Source organism: Apodemus sylvaticus, chromosome 2, assembly GCF_947179515.1.
Source record: "Apodemus sylvaticus chromosome 2, mApoSyl1.1, whole genome shotgun sequence".
Classification (NCBI taxonomy): domain Eukaryota; kingdom Metazoa; phylum Chordata; class Mammalia; order Rodentia; family Muridae; genus Apodemus; species Apodemus sylvaticus.
Genome location: NC_067473.1, coordinates 157,644,088 through 157,667,049, shown reverse-complemented (window position 1 = coordinate 157,667,049; position 22,962 = coordinate 157,644,088).

Sequence of the window (22,962 nt, the reverse complement as noted above, 5' to 3'; positions counted from 1 at the left end):
ATAATTGATCTCTCAGACTCCGTTGACTCCCTAGCTGAGGTTGTCCTCCACAATAGTTGAGGACTTGATCCAACAGGGTAGACTTTGTACAGCTTTAAAAAAAGAGTACTGTTTTTATGCTAGCAAGACAAGAGTTGTAAAAGATAGCATGAAAAGATTCAGACAAGGACTAGAAAAACTTAAGAGAGAAAGAACTGAAAGAAAGTTGGTATGAAAATTGGTTTTCCACCTCTCCATGGCTCACTACACTTTTACCAGGTATCCTAGGACCCTTTGTAGGTCTGTTATTGTTATGATTTTTGGACCATGGGCTTTTAAAGGCCTCACTGACCTAATTAAGAAGCACGTAGATGACTTGGCAGCCAAGCTTATTCAGGTACATTACCATCATTTGACTATGGAGGATTGAGAGATGGCTACCTAAACCCCCAGGGCAAAACAGCCCAAACAGCACAGTCTAGTGCCTTAACAGAGAGAGCATTCTTGTCACAGCCATTCCAGCTGGGACTTCAGAAGGAGCCCCACAACCTGAAGGCATCAATGACAATTAACTTGCTGGGCAGTTAGGCAATGACGGGCAACTCCCCAGGGCCACTCCCACCTAAGACAGGAGTTTCTGAAGGCTGGCAGAGACGTCCAAACAGGAGTGTGATGATGGATGCCTGGGTCGATTCCTAAGACAGGCACTGTCCCATTATCTTGGTACCTTATCTTCTTTCCATCAATGGCTGTCTGACCTCTGCTCTCCACTATACAGAGAAGGGAGAGATGCCAGGAGCCTTCCTCACTTACATCTCAATGTCAAGAACTCTCCATACAAGGAGCCATCCCCACCCAGGTTTCAATGCCAGGAGATCTCAATAACAGGAGTCATTCTCACTTATATCTCCATGCCAGGAAACATTCTTACATAGATCTCAAAACCCCCTCCTTTTGAAGTTCATCTGTAGATTGATTACTATAGCAACCCCTCCACTTCACCTCCTCATGACTCTCTTTTATCATGCCAAAATTCCAGCAGCAATAACAAGCTTTACCCAGAAATTATGAGAAACAGTCTTTTACACATGAAGGCAACCTCTTGAGCTTGTTACCCCTTTACCCCTCCCAAACCTTATAAGCTTCCCTTTATATTGACTTGTGTAAAATAAAAACTTGACAACTTGATCAGAATCAGACTTGCTGTCCATCGTCTCTTGTCTCTTGCCCCCTCGCCTTCTTCATAGGTATTTCCAGGAACCCTGTTGACTGTCCTGCAGGTCAGGACACACTACCTCAGAGTAAAGGGCTGGAAAACAACTTTCCAAGCAAATTGTCACAAGCAACAAGTTGGAATAGCCATTCTAATATTGGATAATATCAACTTTCAATCTAATATCATCAAAAAAGACAAGGAAGGACACTTCATAATAACCAAAGGAGAAATCTGCGAAGAATAACTCTCAATTCTGAACAACTATTCTCCAAATGCAAGGTCCCCCACAATCATTAAAGAAACTTTACTAAAGCTCAAAACATATTGCACTTCACACAATAATTGTGGGGTCTTTCAACACTCAACTTTCATCAATAGTCAGATCAGGGGAATACAAACTGAACAGAGACACAGTGAAACTAATAGAAGTTATGAACCAAATGGATTTAACAGATATTTACAGAACATTTCAATGTAAATCAAAATTATATGCATTTTTACGAGCACCTCATGGTAACTTCTCCAAAACTGACCATATAATGGGCACATTACAGACCTCAACAGATATGAGAAGATTGAAATAATTCCATGGCTTCAATCAGATAATGACAGATTAAGGCTGGACTTCAATAGCAACAAAAATAACAGAAAGCCCATATACATGAAAGCTGAACAATGCTCTACTCAATGATAAATTGGTCAAAGAAGAAATAAGGAAAGAAATCAAATACTTTTTAGAATATAATGAAAATAAATGAACAACATATCCAAACTTAAGGGACACAATGAAAGCAGTGCAAAGAGGAATACTCATAGCCCTGAGTGCCTCCAAAAAGAAACTGAAGAGAATATACACTAGCAGCAGGATATCATCAAACTCAAGACTGAAATCAATCAAGTGGAAACAAAGAGAACCATACAAAAAAATCAACAAATCCAGGAGCTGGTTCTTTGAGAAAATCAACAAGATAGATAAACCCTTAGCCAGACTGACCAAAGGGCACAGAGAAAGTATCCAAATGAACAAAATTAGAAATGAAAAGGTGGATATAACAACAGAAACTGAGGAAATTAAAAAAAAAAAAAACATCAGATCCTACTACAAAAGATTATACTCAATACAACTGGAGAATCTGGAGAAAATGGACAATTTCCTAGACAGATATCAAATACCAAAATTAAATCAGGAACAAATAGATAATCTAAACAGTCCCATAACCCCTAAAAAATTAGAATGGGTCATAGAAAGTCTTCCAACCAAAAAAAGCACAGGACCAGATGGTTTCAGTCAGAATTCTATCAGACCTTCAAAGAAGACCTAACACCAATACTCTTCAAACTATTCCACAAAATAGAAACAGAAGGAACACTACCCAATTCCTACTACAAAGCCACAATTACACTGATACCAAAACCACACAATGATCCAACAAAGAACGAGAACTTCAATGGTGTCTATGGTATTTTCAGCATCTGAGATTCTTTCTTCCATCTCTTGTATTCTGTTGTTTATATTTGCATCTATGGCCCCCGATTTCTTCTCACGGTTTTCTATCTCCAAAGTTTTCTCCCTTTGTGATTTTTTTAGTTGTTTCTACTTCTGTATTTAGATCCAGGATGGTTTTGCTCAGTTCCATCATTTGTTTGTTTGTGTTTTCCTGTAATTCTTTAAGAGATTTTTGTGTTTCCTCTTTCATGACTTCTGACTGTTGACTCAAGTTCTCCTGCATTTCTTTAAGTTTTTTTTTTTTTTTTTTTTTTTTTTTTTTTTTTGCCTTTCTTTTTTATTGGCTTCTATCTCTTAGGCCTTATTCTCCTGCATTTCTTTAAGTGATTTTTGTGTTTCCATTATACGGGTTTCTAGCTTATTCATGTTCCCCTGTATTTCTTTAATAGATTCATTCATGTCCTTTTTGTGTTCTTCAAGCAGCATCATGAACAGTGATTTTAAATCCAAATTTTGTTTCTCTGGTGTGTTGGCATAACCAGGACTTGCTGATGTTGGCGAGTTTGGTTCAGATGCTGCCATATTGCCTAGATTTCTGTTAGTAGTGTTCCTGCGTTTGCCCTTTGGCATCATGTTCTCTGGAGCTAGTTGGTCTTGTCTCTGGCTGGTGTTTCAGCCTCCTGAGAGGCTCTAGGGCTATTTCTGCAACACTGGATGGCAGGGTTTCCCCTGTTGCAGATTGCTGATGTGCTGTCCTCCTCTTGGGTGCCCTTGCAGCCCTAGTGTTCTTTGCCCCAGATTGTGTCTGTGAACCAGATGGTGTCCGTTTGCTCCTTCAGGGAGTGCTGAGGGTGTATGCTGCAGGGACCTTTTCTGTGTGCTGATCACTCTGCTGGGCAGTGGAACTCCCAACCGGGTTGGTGCACACAAGGCTAGCCTAGCTGCTTGGGCCCTGAGTCTAGGCAAAAGCCTGGCAGGCCAATGTCCAAGCAAAGTTCCCCTCAGCTGTGAGTGTTAATTGGGTCTGTCAGGTGGCCAGGATAGAGGCGTGCGCGCACTCCCTGAGAGTGCTGGGAGAGTCTGCTGGGCTAATAACCTCCTGGCCTAGTCGGCACACAGATGGCCCACCGAGCAGCCCAGGGCCTGGGGACAGTCCAGGGCCTGACCGTCTTAGACCCCTGCTATGTCAGCCTAGGGCTATGCCTGTCAGCGGGTTTGGTTTTGCCTGCTAGGACTCTCTGGCTTCCCGTAGGCAAAATGGTGGTGGTGTGCGCGTGTGCTGGCCCGGGCAAACAACATCATGGCCAGGTTTGCACACCGGTGGCCCCTCGAACAGCCCAGGGCCTGGGTGCAGGCCAATGCCCGTTGGGCTTAGACACCCACGATGTTGGTCTTGGGTTATATTTGCATACCTCAGTCTGTCTGATGTCTCTGGCATACGAGAACCAATATGGAGGCCTTGTAACTGACTGGGGGGAGGCAGAGTTCTGATGTGGCTTCTGTGTGGTGAAAGGCGTTGTAAATCCTCTGCTGCTTGCAGCCCGGCTGGCCAGCGATGGCCAGTGGTTGTGGGCGCAGGGTCTGCCTGGACCATGTCAGCTTGGTTCTACTGCTGATAGCCCTTCCTCTGGACCAGCCGCTGCTGCTGTTTCTGCTCAAAGAAATAAGAGACTTTGTAGAATTTAATGAAAATGAAGGCACAACATACCCAAATCTTTGGGACACAATGAAAGCAGTGCTAAGAGGAAAATTCATAGCCCTGAGTGCCTCCAAACTATTCCACAAAGTAGAAACAGAAGGAACACTACCCAATTCCTTCTACGAAGCCACAATTACTCTGATACCAAAACCACACAAAGATCTAACAAAGAAATCAGTCTGGTGGTTCCTCCGAAACTGGTCACCTCACTTCCAGAAGATCCTACTATACCACTCCTGGGCATATACCCAGAGGATTCCCCACCATGTAAAAGGATACATGCTATACTATGTTCATAGCAGCCCTATTTATAAGTGCCAGAAGCTGGAAAGAACCCAGGTATTCCTCAACAGAAGAGTGGATGCAAAAAATGTGGTATATCTACACAATGGAGTACTATTCAGCCATTAGAAGCAATGAATTCATGAAATTCTTAGGCAAATGGATGGAGCTAGAGAACATCATACTAAGTGAGGTAACCCAGACTCAAAAGGTGAATCATGGTATGCACTCACTAATAAGTGGATACTAACCTAGAAAACTGGAATACGCAAAACATAATCCACACATCAAATGAGGTACAAGAAGAAAGGAGGAATGGCCCCTTGTTCTGGAAAGACTCAGTGAAGCAGTATTTGGCAAAACCAGAACAGGGAAGTGGGAAGGGGTGGGTGGGAGGACAGGGGGAGAGAAGGGGGCTTATGGGACTTTCGGGGAGTGGGGGGCTAGAAAAGGGGAAATCATTTAAAATGTAAATAAAAAATATATCGAATAAAAAAAGTTAAAAAAAAAGAGAGGGGAATGGGAGGACTGGGTAAAGGAAGGAATTTAACCCTTCCCATTCTCTTGTTTTGCTTTCTCCCTTTAGAACACTATTTTATAATTTATTTCCCTTTCCTTGACTGATCTCCTCCTGCACCATGGCCCTTTCTTCGTTACCTAAGCTGTAACTCTTAAGCTCCAATTAAAATTTAAAAGCTAAAAAAACAAAAAAAAAAAAAAAAGAAAGAGAACTTCAGACAAATTTCCCTTATGAACATCGATGCAAAAATACTCAATAAAATTCTTGCCAAATGAATCCTAGAACACATAAAAACGATCATCCAACATGATCAACTGGGCTTCATCCCAGGGATGCAGGGTTGGTTCAATATATGGAAATCCATCAATGCAATCTGCTTCATAAAAAAACTCAAAAAAAAAAAGGTCATTTCATTGGATGCTGAAAAAGCGTTTGACAAAAGTCAGCAACCTTTCATGCTTAAAGTCTTGGACAGAACAGGAATTCAAGGCCCATACCTAACCATAGTAAAAGCAACATACAGCAAACCGGTAGCCAGCATCAAACTAAATGGAGAGAAACTTGAAGCAATCCTACTAAATTCTGTTTTCTAAGCCATCCTGCTAGTCTCCATTTTTTTTACGTTGGAAATTTGAGACCATTTAACTTTTAGTGATAATAGTCGATAGTAGTTTATGTTCCTGTCATTTTTTGTTTTTGTATTGTTTTCTTGGACCTTTTCTTAGTAACTCTCCTGATAATGTTCATTTATCTTTGGAGGCCCATTGTGTATGCTAATCATTTTCATCAGATTTAAGCTTTACTTCAGGAATCCTGTATAGAGCTATTTAGGTTTCATAAATTATTGGGTATTTTTATCATGGAATGTTTGTATTTTTCCTTCAAATATAAGGCATAGCTTTACTATGAAAAATACTCAGGCTGGCAGTTGTGATCTTTCAGAATTTGGAATTCATCTTCCATACTCTTCTGTTTTAAGTGTTTCTACTTAATGTATACTCTGTTGTTTTTCAGATGGACATGTCTTTATAAGTGACTTTACTTGTAACTGTTATAGCTTTTTAATGCCCTTTATTTTATATTTCAAGTATTTTATCTATAGTATGTCATGTCACTTTTCTTTTTTGGTCCTGTCTGTTTTCTGTAAGCCTCTTCTACTTAATTGTACATCTCCTTCTGTAGATTTGGGGAATTTTCTACTATTACATTATTGATAATTATTGCTACGCTTTTATTTTGGTATTGTTCTCCTTCTTTGCATCTAAAATATGCAGATTGGGTGTTTGAATTGTGTTACAATGCTCACCTCTTTCTATTAGTATAGAAATGGGAGTGCAGTGGTGGGGTGTGTGGGAGGGGGGACTGAGACCTGGGGAAAATGTCTAGTCTATGGCCGGGGGGAAAAATGGAGCTCTCATTCCTAGTAGAAGGGATTGTTTTTACTTTTGCAGAGGCAGGCTTGGTGGCTACTTGTTGCTAGAAGTGCAGATTGGCCTTCTACTGGAGATTAGGCTGCTGATCTGTAGACAAATGTCTTCATGTCTCCCACAGCAGATCTTAGTGAAAGAGACAATTCCTGATTCTAATCAGTTTATTCTCATGTGGAAAATGCATCTGGAAAACCATACCTGACTTTTCAAGGTGGGCCTGAGATTAAATACTTGCTTCAGGGAGGAATATCTGGTAATGGAAACTTACTGGCTGTCCCGCGCTACCGTCTCACCAGCAAAAACGACACGGCACACTCAGGATCCTTCTGCAGAAAGCTTTAATGCATTTTGAGAGGGAGAGCATAAGCTTACAGAGCGGAGACTCCAACGGTCTGAAAACCCATCCCTTATATAGGCTGGTAGGCCCGCCTAGGACGTGGCACTTCCTAACTGGTCGCAGCTCATTGGCCCATATTATGTCACGAGGTAGGCAGAGACCAAAGGACGGAAAATCACTTCAGGCATGCGCACTGACTTGTTTGCCGCTCAGCACAAACTGGATGCGAGCACCATCTTGTAATGGAGTTTGCAGGAGCAGTGGGCGGCTCCCCACTTCTATCCCTTTTTGTTTTATTATGCAGCAAATAGATCTCCCAGTAGAGAGGGTAGAGACGGGTCGTGCCTCCCAGCCAAAAAATATTGATCCAACCATGTGAGGGAGTTATCCCTAGGCCTATTCTGGAACCCGAGATACTCTCGACCTGTCCTCTGCCGTTTTTCTGGGAAAGGGAGACTTGGGCAGGCAACCCTTATTCGGAATGACATGTCTCTCAGAGGGATAGTGGCCCTCTGTGCGATACCTCGTTCAACAACCCTCCTTGGGTGCTGTCTTGGACACTCTGCCAGTGCAATGAACCTGAGTTCCGGGCGTGCAAAAGCTGTCCGGTCAGCGATCTATTGCTTCAGCATAGTTAACTATACATCAGTGGAAGCCCCATGTTCCAGGGCTGCAAGCGCCTGAGCAATAACCACCTTGTCTCACTTATTTTGGGTTCTGAGTCTGTAGACCATCCATAGGAGAAACACCAGTCCACAGCAGATGGCCATACCAAACAACCCAACCCCCACCCATTCTTTGAAATAGGAGACGGCCGAAGAGATCCAAGATGACAGCTCCTTGGTGAATGAGAGATCAAGACGTGTGGAGTTGATCTGGAGCACGGCCGTCCTTAATTCGCGAAGCGTCTGCTCAAACTCAGAAGTCCAATTCTTCAAAATGAACTGAAAAAGATTCTTAGACAAATTAGCTACTCTAGTAAAATTTTCATATGGGATAGAAGTGATACACAGGCCAGGGAGTTTCTGTTCACACTGTAACTGTGCCATTTGCCATAAGATATCCAATTGCTCTTGCACCAGATCAATGCGTTGATTGACCAACATGAGGCCTCCTTGTATTTGGGTATTAGCGGAGGTCTGCTTATCAATTGCCAAGGATACTGTGGCGGACAGATCATTGATGCTTTGTGCAGCCTGCACTGAACTGGACAGAGTGAGGGCAGAGGCCATAACTGATGCTGCAACTGCAGTGGTGGCGATTATAGCCACAACAATGGCTGAGATCCCAAAATTTCTTTTTTGTCTAAACAATGACATGCTATTAGGGGCTTCCACTGGAACAGGCAGAAAGCGTGGCATTCAGGTCACCACTGCAATGGGGAACTTCTCAGCATCCCAGCATAGGGTGTAATAGCAATCCCCTTCTCCACAGCTCAATTCAGTATCTACATGGCTTTTGTTGCTAAAAATCCATATGAATGGCGGCGAGACACAGACAGGGGTGGCAACATAATCCTCATGGGCAAAGGTCTTATATTTAATATCGGTGGTGGTCCAGTGACCTGATCCTGAACTCTGTCCTGATGAAAGCTGGTTGCCCAACGTTCCTTTCCAATCAAATTCTAACTGCTCCAACTCTCCCCTGCCTCCTTTTAACATAGCCAGGGGTGAGAGGTCCGTACAGCTTCCATTAACTCCACAGAGCAACCATTGATCAAAAGGATTTGCATTAGCTTGGTTGGGATCCATGACAGTAAAATTCGGTCCCCTTCCTATGTTTGGAGAAAAGGAAAACAGGCTTTCAATGGCCCATGTGGCATTTGCAACAATGTTAAAAGCTGTACCACCGACAGTGGCTTCTTTCAGCCATGCTGAGGAGAGATTTCCTACTATAATACAAGGGCTGCTAAAATTATTTCCTTCCATTAGAAAACATAGACTTCCTTTAAGGGATATAGTTCTATTTTCCTTTAATTCCTCAATCTATTCATCCTTGGGCAGATAGACGAGACCCAGATTTTTGTTGGTTGCAAAAAACCTGGGATAAACTTGGGCATTATACATCACCAGCATGGGTAGCGGGAATGTTGACATGATCCCCCAGCGTGGTTCTCCTTGAGCAAACCCAACTCCGATCGTCAGATCATCAGCAGAAGGGGCTTGTTCATCTTTATCGACTGGCCAGGTTGTATTTTTTCCTTGGTCCAATATGATTCGAATAAGCCTTTCGGGGACCCAAAAAGGATTCTCTTCATTCCGTGGAAAAAAAACAAACAGCTCCCCTGGATCTTATTAGAATAGGATCCGGGCCTTTCCATTCATTGGTTACCACATCCTTCCACTTTACAAGCTCCTTAGGCCGTTGTGGTTCTGAGCAATGTCGATCTGCTGCAGTCTGGTCATGCTCGTCCAAATTTAAAAAATTCAGAGTAAAGAGTGCTACCGTTTGGTATAGGGGGTAAGCAACCCTTGGTATAGGGGGTAAGTCCTTCGCTATTCCCCCTTTTTGTTTTATTAAATAGGATTTGAGCGTGCGGTGGGCTCGCTCGATGATTCCTTGTCCTTGAGGGTTATAAGGCAGACCTGTGATACGGATAACCTGCATTTGTGAGCAGAATTGTTTAAACTTTTGAGAGGTATAAGCAGGCCCATTATCAGTTTTCAAACATTTAGGTTTCCCCCAGGCGCTCCATGCCTCGAGGCAATGTTGAATGACTTGGGAGGTTTTTTCTCCCGTGAGTGGCGAAGCATGGAGGACACCAGAACATGTGTCTATGAACACATGAACATATTGTAGCTTTCCAAATTAAGGAATATGTGTGACATCCATCTGCCACACTTGCAGAGGAGAGATCCCTCTGGGGTTCACACCCATATGATGAGCAGGGAGGAACTGGCAGCAGTTTTGACATTGAGTGACAATGTCACGGGATTCCTTTCTAGTTAGTGAGAAGCGTCTGCACAATGTTTATGAGGTGACGTGAAAATTATCATGAAACTCCTTTGTAGCTTGTAGAGGGGAAGCAAGGGCCATGGCAGCCAACCTGGTGGCCTTATCGGCTAGGTCGTTGCCCAGGGCCATCGGTCCAGGAAGCCCTGAATGAGCCCTGATGTGTGCAATATAAAAGGGTGCACTCCTCTTTAATAAGCAATCCTGTATTTTTTGAAAGAGGGCTGCTACTCTGCTGGTGGGCTTTATAATACCAGCCATCTCAAGCATAGCGACTGCATTAACCACATAGGATGAATCAGAGATGATATTAAGAGGACCTAGAAACCTTTGAAGGACTTCCAATACCACTAAGCATTCCACCATTTGAGGGGAGGATTCTGCATATTGTCGTGAGAACACCTTAGAGGCCACGACATACGCTCCTTTTCCACACTTGGAGCCATCTGTGTATACCATTAGTCCCTCCCTTAATGGAGTAGGCGATGTAACTCGGGGGAAGATCACAGGATGAAGGGCTGCAAATTGCAGCAGAGGATGTTTTGGATAGTGATTATCAATCCTCCCCAAGAAGGTAGTAACCAGTATGGCCCAATCATTTGAGGTGGCTGCCAATGTTTGCACCTGAGAGGAATTGTAGGGGACCAGGACAGATGTAGGGTGCCTGCCAAAATGTTCTACTGCCAGCTTCAAGCCTTTAAGGGCTAGTTGAGCTATAGCCGCGGGGTACCAGTCATTGATCCTCTAGGGGGAGGCATTCGGGTGGACCCATAACAGGGGCCCATCCTGCCATAGAACCGCAGTTGGCAGTTTTCTTGGTTTGAATACACAAAGAGAAAAAGGCTGGGAGCTGTTAATGCGATGCAACTGTGCTTTCTCTATAACCTCTTCCACTAGGAGGAGTGCTGCTTCCGCAGCAGGCGTCAAGGATCAAGGGGAAGCAATATGGGCGTCCCCTTCTAGAATGTCAAAAAGAGGTTTTAAGTCTGTTGTAGGAATTCTGAGAAATGGACAAAGCCAATTAATATCTCCTAGCAGTTTTTGGAAATCATTCAGGGTACATAAGTTCTTTCTATAAATTTTTATTTTTTGCGGGCGAATCCGGTCGGGGAGAATAACAGTGCCAAGAAACTGGCCCGTATCGGAGAACTGAACCTTTTCGGTAGCAATTTGAAGGCCCCAAAGCTGCAGAGCTCTTACCAACAGAGGATAAGCTTTTTTGAGGGTCTCCTGTTCCCTGTGGCACATGAGCACATCATCCATGTAATGAATTATGATTATCGCAGGGAACTTCTCCCTAACAGGCTGTAAGGCTTCTTGCACATACAGCTGGCATATAGTGGTACTGTTGGCCATCCCCTGGGGTAACACTCTCCATTGAAATCTTTTATCTGGCTCCATATGATTAATTGAAGGGACAGTGAACGCAAAGCGCTATCTATCAGAGGCATGTAGAGGGATTGAGAAGAAGCAATCCTTTATATCTATTATGATTAGGTTCCAATCCCTAGGCAGTGCGGAGAGGACCGGAAGCCCCCGTTGCACTGCCCCAAGGGGGTGCATATGCTTATTAATGGCTCTTAAATCATGTAATAACCTCCATTTTCCAGATTTCTTTTTTATTACAAAAATTGGGGTCTTTCAGGGGGAGGTTGATGGCTCTATGTGTCCCAAAGCCAGCTGCTCAGATCAGTCACCGCAACCAATTTCTCGGAGGTCAAAGGCCACCGAGGAACCCACACTGGGGCCTCCATTTTCCATGGTATGGGTCGTACTGCCTCAGTGGTGCTTAGGAAAAAACCAAGCCCTGTCTACCTTGGTTCAGCTTGGGTGTTAAAGGTTCAACACATCCTCGTTCATGTCGCCCCAGCCCTTTTCCTCTTTTATACCTTATTCTTTCCTTGATTTGGACTGCTTGTGGTGAATATTCGTTGGACAGAGTGAGTCCAACGTCATGCATGACATCCCGTCCCCATAAGTTGACGGGTAGTGGGAGAACATTGGGAGTGAATCTGCCTTCTTGCCCCTCTACCGGTTTCCAAGTGAGGGCGGAAGAGCTGATTGTTGGATGGGCACTGTAGCCCAGCCCCTGTAATGAATGGGAGGCTTCAGTGATTGGCCAAGACTGTGGCCACCAGTAGGAAGAGATGATGCTCTTATCCGCCCCAGTGTCTAGAATGCCTTCAAAACTTTTGCCATTAACTTGTAGGAGCAGCTTCGGTCTATCTTGTAAGCTAACAACCAAATAGGTTGCGTCCTGACATGAACATCCCATCTGCTTGCTCCTGGGTTCTTGGTGGGCACTTGGAAGGAGCAGCAGTTGAGCTACCCTACCCCCTTTACTTATGGAAAATATACCTTTGGGGCTAGAGCACAAGACCTGAATCTCTTGGGTATGTTGATTATCAATTATGCCAGGATGAACAATCAGTCCCTGCAGAGTAAGTGACCCCTGGCCCAGAAGGAGCCCTACAGTCCCTTGAGGCAGCAGTGTAGGCAATTGAACAGGTATGGACTGTACTCCCATTTGAGGCATCAATAAGAAGTTGGAGGAGGCGCGCAAGTCCATTCTTGCGCCATCCCCAAGGGGGCTCTCTCCGGGGCTTTGATAAACCGGTTCCCATATCTTTGTGGGCTCTGGGACCATGGGCCCGCTGCCCCGTTTTTTGGATCCTCATTTGTGGGGGTCTCTCTAGGAGGGAGGATATTACCTCTCAGATCCCTGACCGAGCGACACAGGTCCGCCTTATGATAGCCCTTGCCGCAGCGGGTACAGAGAGCAGGGGAAGCCCTTTGATTTTGGCAATCTCTTTTCATGTGTTCCGGCTTTCCGCAGTTAAAGCAAACCCATTTGTCGGGCCCCTTAGGGGGGCACCTCTGGGATTGCAAAATGGCAGCCGCTAGCCCTGCATTGGTAAGGGGGCCTCCTAATTCTCTGCAGATTCTAAGCCAATCCTGTAGCCCTTTGTTCTTCCTCAGGGCAATAGCTGCGTGGCACTCCTGAGTGGCTTGTTCAAAAATGAGCTGCTCAATAAAAGGCATGGCTGTCTCAGAGTCCCCCAAAATGCATCCTGCCACTTCTGTCATCCTAGCCACGAAGTCAGAAAAAGGCTCCTGAGTCCCCTGTATAATCTTTGTTAATTTGTTGCTCCCTTCTCCCCTCCTAGAGAGTGCCTTCCAGGCCCTGATGGCAGTACCTAAAACTTGCTGATATGGCCCCCAGGGGAAATTAGCTGGTTGGTCTAATTTCCTGCCCTGTCAGCATGTCAAAAGTCCACTCCTGTTGTTCTGGTGTTAAAGATGCAGCATTGGCTCTAGGTTGCTTTTGAGCTGCTTCGTGCCAGAGGGCCTTCCATTCCATGTATTGGCCCATGCTGCTAAGCGTGGCTTTGGCCACTGTCTGCCAATCAGCAGGTGTCATAGAATCTCTTACCAACCTATCCAACTGTGCTAATGTAAAATTCGCGGAAACGCCATACTTCCTGACTGATTCTGCTAGTTCTTTTATCTGATTATATTCCACGGGCGCGTATACTCGCCTGTCTTCTAGGTCCTCAAAAACAGGGAAGGCCAAGCATAGCTTCCTTCTCACCTTATCAGGTAGGAGGGAGAAGGATCCTCGGCGGACCTCATACAGAGGGGGTGCCGAAGGGACCGCCTGTGAGGCGACCATCACATGATGTGAATGTTTTTGTTGTCTCTTATTGCCCTGTAAGTGATCATCTAGATGATATCTCTCCTCTTCATATTCTGCCGCTTCCCTGTCTAGCTCAGCCTCCTCCTCTGGGTCGAGGCTCTCATCCTCTGAGCTTCCGGGGCTGTCTGAACTACTTAATTACAGAGCCTTCATCTCTCGGACGGGGTATAAATTAGTCCCCTGGTCCGGTTTCTCCACAGGTAAAGAGTCTCTAGGTTCCTTAGAATATGCTCCCTTGTCAGCAGACTTTCTGGGAGGGCCGTTTTCCTTATTCTGGGCCCGTTTCTTCCTTCGTGCACCTAGTCTCTCACTGCGTTCAGTTTCTGACATGCTATCCTGGACTTCCTCAAGAACACTTCGGCCTTCCACCACAACAGTTCGGCAGGTTTTATCCTCTAAACAGTATTTGATAAGTTTCCAAATAGCCGTTGTCCCTTGCCTCAAGTCCCCGTCCTCCATTCGTCTAACGAGGTCCCTACCCAGCTTGTTCCAAGAGGCCAAAGTTAGTGAGCCAGAGCAGGCATACCAAGGAGCCACCCGATCCACCTCCTTTACAAAGTTTCTGAGCGTTTGGTTGGCAATCTTTATATCTCGCTGTTTCAACATGGCTTCCATAGCGATAACAATCGACTGAGAGGAGCCCATGATGACAAAAAAAGGGGGGCGCCTGCGGCTTATCTACGTCCGCCTTACCAGTGCAAGGAAAGCGAAAGTAAAAATGGCGCGCGGCTCCTTTATCTAAAGGAGACTGAGATGCAGACCCAGTTGCTGCCACTTATCTACGTCGGTCTTACTGCACTTAACACCAACCTTGATGGACACAAAATGTTACCACAACAAAAAGTATAAGTGCTCCCAGAACAATAACCAAGGCCTCAATGCTACCTTCCTAAGGCAGAGAAAGGCTCAAGCCAAAGTCCGGAAAAGACATACCTCTCTGAACGTCCTTACCTGCAGTTCTGAATCCTCCTTGAATTCAAGGGGTCTCTGCTGGTGCTGAGGATGATCTGGTCATGTTCCCAGGTTTTGGCACCAGTTGTCCCGCACTACCGTCTCGCCAGCAAAAATGACGTGGCACACTCAGGATCCTTCTGCAGAAAGCTTTAATGCATCTTGAGAGGGAGAGCATAAGCTTACAGAGCGGAGACTCCAACGGTCTGAAAACCCATCCCTTATATAGGCTGGTAGGCCCGCCTAGGACGTGGCACTTCCTAACTGGTTACAGCTCATCTGCCCATATTATGCCACGAGGTAGGCAGAGACCAAAGGACGGAAAATCACTTCAGGCCACCAAAATGTCATGTTCACCCTCGCCAACAAAGAGGACGCAACACCAGGGAGTTTCTTGCTTCTTATGGTTTATTCGGGAAACCTTGAATTAAGCTTATTTCTTCTTTTGGCGGCCCTGGGCTCTCTCTCAGCCTGACCTTATATAGCCTACTCAGCCCCGTCTGCCAAGGGAGATAGCCAGCCATTTCCTCATTGGTGAACTAAGTCAGTTCTTCATTAGCATGTAAGTGTGATAAGGAATATAGCACACTGCACATGTACTAAAGTAATTTACTACCAGGGAGCTACATGTGGCCAGCGCCATCTTGTAATAGAAATGAACAAAAGGTGGCTTACTATAGATTTGTATTTAAAATCACAGCTAAAGATGCAGATAGAGGGTTTCAAGAAGGATATAAATAACTCCTTTAAGAAATACAGGAGATCTCAGGTAAACAGTTAGAAGCCCTTAAAGAACTACAGGAAAGCACAACAAAATAGTTGAATGAATTGAACAAAGCCATCCAGGATCTACAAATGGAGGAAGAAACAATAAAGAAATCACAAAGGGAAACAACTCTGGACATAGAAAACCTAAGAAAAAGTCAGGAGTCATGTATGCATGCATCAACAACAGAATAAAAGAGATAGAAGAGAGAATCTCAGATGAAGAAGATACCCTAGAAAGCATTGAAACAATAGTTAAAGAGAATGAAAAAATGCAATAAGCACCTAACCCAAAATATCCAAGAAATCCAGGGAAAAAATTGAGAATACCAAACCTAAGGGTTATAGGTATAGAAGAGAGCGAAGATTCCTAATCTAAAGGGCCAGTAAATATCTTCAACAACATTATAGAAGAATACTTCCTGAACCTAAAGAATGAAATGCACATGAACATACAAGAAGCCTACAGAACTCCATACAGACTGGACAAATACAAAAATTCTTTCCTGTTACATAATAATTAAAACACAAAATGCACTAAAAAATAAAGAATATTAAAATCAGTAAGGGAAAACGTCAAGTAACATATAAACATAGGATGGCCGTCCTATCAGAATCACACCAGACTTCTTGCCAGAGACTATGTAAGCCAGAAACCAGACCCTAAGGGAAAACAAATGTCAGCCCAGGCTACTATACCCAGCAAAACTCTCAATTACTATAAATGGAGAAAAGAACACAAGGTGTTCTATGACAAAAACATATTTACACAGTATCTTTCTCCAAATCCAGCCCTTCAAAGGATTATGATTGAAAAATCCCAACAAAAAGAGGGAAACTACACACTAGAAAAAGCAAGAAATTAATCTTCTTTTAACAAACCAAAAAGAAGAGAGACACACAAACATAACTCTACCTCTAACAAAAAAATAACAGGAAACAACAATCACCTCTCCTTAATATCTCTTAATATCAAAGGACTCAATTCTCCAATAAAAAACACATAGACTAACAGACTGGACACATAAGAAGGACCCAACATTGTGTTGAATACAGGAAACTCATCTTAGGCACTAAGACAGACACTACCTCTGAGGAAAAGGCAGGGAAACTTTTCCAAGCAAAGGATCCCAAGAAACAAGCTGGTGTAGCCATTCAAATATCGAATAAAATAGACTTTCAACCTAAAGTAATCAAAAAAGATAAGGAAAAACACTTCATACTCATCAAAGGAAAAATCTACCAAAAAGAACACTTAGTTCTGAAAATCTATACTCCAATGCCAGGGCAACCTCATTCATAAAAAAAAAAAAAAAAAAAAAAAAAAAAAAAAAAAAAAAAAAAAAAGGCTTTACTAAAGCTCAAAGTACACATTGCACCCTTCACAATTATAATGGGAGACTTCAATATCCCAGTCTCATCAATTGACAGATCAGGGAAAGAGAAACTAAACAGAGAAACACTGAAGCTAGCAGAACTTATGAACAGAATGGATTTAACAGATATCTATAGAACATTATATCCTAAAATGAAAGAATATACCTTCTTCTTAGCACCTCATGGTACCTTCTCAAAACTGACCATATACTCAGTCACAAAACAGACATCAGCAGATAGAGGAAGATTGAAGAAATTCCATGCACCCCAGCAGAACAACAGCAGACTAAGGCTGCTCTTCAATAGCAAGAAAAACAACAGAAAGTCCACATGCACATGGAAACTGAATAACATTCTACTCAATGATAACTTATTCATGGAAGAAAGAAAGAAAGAAAGAAAGAAAGAAAGAAAGAAAGAAAGAAAGAAAGAAAGAAAGAAAGAAAGAAAGAAAGAAAGAAAGGAAGGAAGGAAGGAAGGAAGGAAGGAAGGAAGGAAGGAAGGAAGGAAGAAAGAAAGAATGAAAGAAAAAAGAAAGAAATTAAAGATTTTTATGGTTCAATGAAAATGAAGACACAACAAACCCAAACTATTGGGACACAATGAAGGCAGTGCTACAAGGAACTCTCATAGGTCTCAGTGCCTCCAAAATAGAAGCTTTAGAGAGCATACACCAACAGCTTGACAGCACATCTGAAAGATCTACCCCAGAAAGAAGCAAATATACCCAAGGGGAGTATATGGCAGGAAATAACCAAACTCAGGGCTGAAATCAACAAAATAGAAATAAAAAGAAGTATACAAAGAATCAACAAAACCAGGAATTAGTTCTTTGAGAAAATCAACAAGATAGATGAACCCTTAGCCATACTAACCACAGGGCAAGAGACAATATACAAATTAACAAAATCAGAAACCAAAAGGAGAAGCATAACAACAGAACCTGAGGAAATTAAAAAAAAAAAAAAAAAAAAAAACTTCAGGAGAACTGAAAAGTCTATAGGAAATGAACAATTTTCTAGACATATACCAAGTACCAAAGATAAATTATGATCAGATAAACCAGCGAAATAGTCCCATTACCCCTAAAAAAATAGAAGCAGTCATTAAAATCCCCCTCCCACAAAAAAAGGCCCAGGACCAGATGGGTTTAGTGCAGAATTTTATCAGACCTTCAAAGAAGACTTAATACCAATATTCTTCAAATTATTTCATGATATAGAAACAGAAGGAATACTACCTAATTCATTCAATGAAGCCATAAGTATGCTATATATTCTCCCCTTGAAATGTAATGGTTTATATCTAATCTAATTGGTACTAGTCACAATTTCCTTTCATACAGAATTTGGTAAGTTTTTTTTTCTATTTCTATCATATTTAATATACCAAATAGATTTTTAAAACGGGTTGAGTGCATATTGCCTTTAGATTCAGAAGATATCATATATAATTAAGAGGCATTTAAACACTATAACTTATTTTTATAACTTAAAAATGTCATCATTGTGTTGTGTATTTTAAAATAAATTCTATTAGTTTAATAATAAAAAAATGAACTTTTGGGGGAATCACCATCCCTGACCTCAAACTGTATTACAGAGCAATAGTGATAGAAAACTACATGGTATTGGTACAGAGATGGGCAGATAGATCATTGGAAGAGAATTGAAGACCCAGAAATGAGCCTACACACCTATGGTCACTTGATCTTTGACAAAGGAGCTAAAACCATCAAGTGGAAAAAAGACAGTATTTTCAACAAGTGCTTTCATTGCCCATTCTTCTGTAGATAGGCTTATCCATTAGTTGTCACTGTGTATAAAATAATTAACATGGATGTATAACTATCTGGTAGGATATAGAGTACTTTAGGTATATGCTCAGAACTGGCTTAGCTGGGTCATATGGAAATTCTTTTTTTTTTCTAAATTCTTTGTTTACATTCAAAATGCTTTCCCCTTTCCTGGTTCCCCTCTCCCCATATGCCCCATAAGCCCTCTTCTCTCCATTCTTTCTCCAATCACCTTCCTCCTTTTTCTCTGTCCTGGTACTCCCCTACAATGCTGGATCAAGCCTTTCCAGGATCAGGGCCCTCTACTTACTTCTTCATGGGTGTCATTTTATATGCTAATTGTGTCTTGGGAATTCAGAACTTCTGGGCTAATTAATATCCACTTGATTGCATTGCATGTGTATTCTTTGGTGATTGGGTTACCTCACTTAGGTTGATATTTTCTAGTTCCAAACATTTGCCATACAAATTTCATGAATTCATTGTTTTTAATTGCTGAGTAGTATTCCATTGTGTAAATATACCACATTTTCTGTATCCATTCCTCCGTTGAAGGACATCTAGGTTCTTTCCAGCTTCTGGCTACTACAAATAGGGCTTCTAGGAACATAGTGGAGCATGTGTCCTTATTGCATGCTGAAGAATCCTCTGGATATATGCCCAGTAGTGGTATAACAGGGTCCTCAGGAAGTGACATGCCCAGTTTTCTGAGGAACCGCCAGACTGATTTCCAAAGTGATTATAACATCTTGCAATCCAACCAGCAGTGGAGGAGTGTTCCTCTTTCTCCACATCCTTGCCAACAACTGCTGTCTCCTGAGTTTTTGACCTTAGCCATTCTGACTGGTGTGAGGTGAAATCTCAGGGTTGTTTTGATTTGCATTTCCCTAATGATTAATGATGTTGAACATTTCTTAAGGTGTTTCTCAGCTCTCCGAAGTTCTTCATATGAAAATTCTTTGTTTAGCTCCGTACCCCACTTTTTCATGGGGTTATTTGGTTCTCTGGGTTCTACTTTCTTGAGTTCATTGTATATATTAGATATTAGCCCTCTGTCGGATTTAGGGTTGGTGAAGATCCTTTCCCAGTCTATTGGTTGACGTTTTGTCCTTTTGACGGTGTCCTTTGCCTTACAGAAACTTTGTAGTTTTATGAGGTCCCATTTGTCAATTCTTGATCTTAGAGCGTAAGATATTGGTGTTCTATTCAGGAACTTTTCCCCTGTGCCCATGTACTCCAGGGTCTTCCCCAGTTTCTTTTCAATTAGTTTCATTGTGTCAGGTTTTATGTGGAGGTCCTTGATCCATTTGGAGTTGAGTTTGGTACAAGGAGATAAGAATGGATCGATGCACATACTTCTGCATGCTGACCTCCAATTGAACCAGCACCGTTTGTTGAAAAGACTATCTTTTTTCCACTGGATGCTTTCAGCTCCTTTGTCGAAGACCAAGTGACCATAGGTATGTGAGTTCATTTCTGGGTCTTCAACCCTATTCCATTGATCCGCTTGCCTGATATTGTACCAATACCATGCAGTTTTTATCACTATTGCTCTGTAGTAGAGTTTAAAGTCTGGGATATTGAATCCCCCTGAAGTTCTTTTACTGTTGAGAATAGTTTTAGCTATCCTGGGTTTTTTGTTATTCCAGATGAATTTGAGAATTGCTCTTTCTAGCTCTATGAAGAACTGGGTTGGGATTTTTATGGGAATAGCGTTGAATCTGTAGATTGCCTTTGGCAAGATGGCCATTTTAACTATAATAATCCTGCGAATCCACGAGCATGGAAGGTATTTCCATTTTCTGAGATCTTCTTCGATTTCCTTCTTCAGAGATCTGAAGTTCTTGTCATATAGGTCTTTCTCTTGTTTGGTTAGAGTCACCCAAAGATACTTTATGCTGTTTGTAGCTATTGTGAAGGGGGTCATTTCCCTAATTTCTTTCTCAGTCTGCTTAACCTTTGAATATATAAAGGCTACTGATTTGCTTGCATTGATTTCGTAGCCAGCCACTTTGCTGAAGTTGTTTATCAGCTGTAGGAGTTCTCTAGTAGAGTTTTTAGGGTCACTTAAGTATATGATCATATCATCTGCAAATAGTGATAGTTTGACTTCTTTTGGTATCAGTGTGCTTGTGGCTTCAATGAGTTGGTTAGTGTTCTTTCTGTTTCTATTTTCCTAAACTTTCGAAAATATTTATGAGGTAGAGTTTTAGGATCTGGCATTAAGATAATCATGCCAGCTTAAAGTAAAGACATGCTGGCCTCTAACTTACGTATCTGTATTATTTTTATTGCTTTCTCTTGTCTTATTCATGAAGCTCTGTATTCAGTGGGAGTAGAGAAAACAGACACCCATTTTTTTAATTCTTGATTTTATAAGAAATGCTTGAAGTTTCCCCCATTCAGTATGATGTATAGATGATTAGCTTTGGGTTCATTATTCTTAGCTTTTCTTTGTTGAGAATTTTTCCTTCTTTTTTGAGTGTCTTCAGATGTTTTAGTTTGAAGAATGTTGTATTTTTATCAGAACCCTTTTCATCTAATTATTTGATTGTGGGATTTCTATGCTTGAGTTCATTTACTCCAGTTCCTTGGGATCAGACACCCTCTTCTCAACTCTGTGGGAACTGGACAAGGGATAGGCAAAATATATGCGCGCGTGCGCACACACACACAGACACACAGACACACACACACACACACACACTGAATTAAGATCAAGAAAAAAATATCAAGGCATAGTGATACATATTTTTTACCCCAGCACTTTGGAAGAAGATATATATGGATCTCTATGAACATGTATCCAGCCTAGTCTACATAGTGAGTTCTAGGACAGCCAAAGCTGCATAGGAGTTAATGTGTAATATTTGGAAATCACCTACATTTTCCTCATAGATTTTTCTCAGTTTATTCCCTGCTACATAGCAAACAATGCCAGTGTGGAGACTGTTTCTTTTAAAGCTCATCATTGTAGTTTTAAAAGGAGAAAAAACATTTTTCAGACAGTGTATTGCAATAGTATCTTCGGCTAGCCTGGAACTCACTATGTAGACCAAGCTCGCCTTAAACTCACAGATACATTTCTGTCTCTGCCTTCCAAGTGTTGGGATTGGAGGCATTTTTATGAAGAAAGAAATGCCTAGAAACTTTATACTGCTTTAAATATCTAATACAAAGAATAAAATGAAATTATCATAAAAATACCTAAAAGCCTAGTAATTGTGAAAGAAGATACAGAATTATGTCTGTTATTAAATTATATAAATATTCATCTGGAAAAGCCAATATAAACTGTGATAAGAAAATCAACAATGGGATGCAAATTGTAAAAGAAGTCAATATCTCTATTTCCACATGTTATGATAGCATAAGATGGGGTCTTCAAATATTCTCTGAGAGAACAGATATAGCTGATAAACAGTTCCAGCAAAGTGGGTGGAAAAAAGTTAAGCCAAAGAAATAGCTGGCCTTTTTTGTATACAAATGATAAATTGGTTGAGAAAAAAATCTGTAATACAACACAATTTGTAACAGTCAAAAATAACATAAAATATCTTCTGTAACTCTAGCAAAGCAAGTGAAAAATATATATGACAAGAAATTCCAATCCCTTTAGAAAGAAATCAGAGAATATATCAGAAGATAGAAAGATCTCTTGCGCATCTGTATAGGTTTGATAACATAGTGGAAATGACCATCTTACCAAAGCCATCTAATGATTCAGTACAACTCCTATTAAAATTCCAATACAATTTTTTTATAGAACTTTAAGGAGGAATTCTCAATTTCTTATGCAAAAGCAATACAAAGAAAGAGAGAAAGAAAAAACAAACAAAAACTCACTAAATCTGAAGCAATCCCGAGGAAGAAAAAATTTCAGGAGAAATTACAAACTGTCATCTCAAGTTGTACTACAGAACCACAGTGGCATTGGTATGGAAAAATTCACCTTGATCAATAGAATTGCATGAAAGTTCAAGAAATAAGCCCACAGGTCGCCTGCCACCATATTGGCTACAGGAGCTCAGCCAGGGAAGTGCCTGACTTGCATGGAGTCTTGAGGATAGAAGGAGCCCTCCTGGTCTGAAGTTGCCAGCTACCATCTTGGCACAGACAGCTCAACCAGGTATACAGAGGGCACCAGAGTGAAGGATTGCCCAGGACACATCCTGCTTGGGTTGTTTCCCCACCAGGGCACAGGGCAGCTCTACATCTGCCTGGGTACATATCCTGCAGGGAGCATCTGACTTCCAGGAAGTCCTGTGGTTAGATGGAGCCCCGTGGTTCAAGGACACTAGCTACCATCTTGGCTCTGGGAGCTGAGCCAGGGAAGCACCTGACCTGCAGGAACCCCTGTGGTTAGAAGGAGCCCTGCATTCTGAGGTCTTCAGCTAACATCTTGGTGCAGGCAGCACAACCAGGCCCACAGGAGGTTCAAACACCAGACAGGGACAACAGGACTAACACCAGAGATGATAACCAGATGCCAAAATGCTAATGCAGGAATGTTAC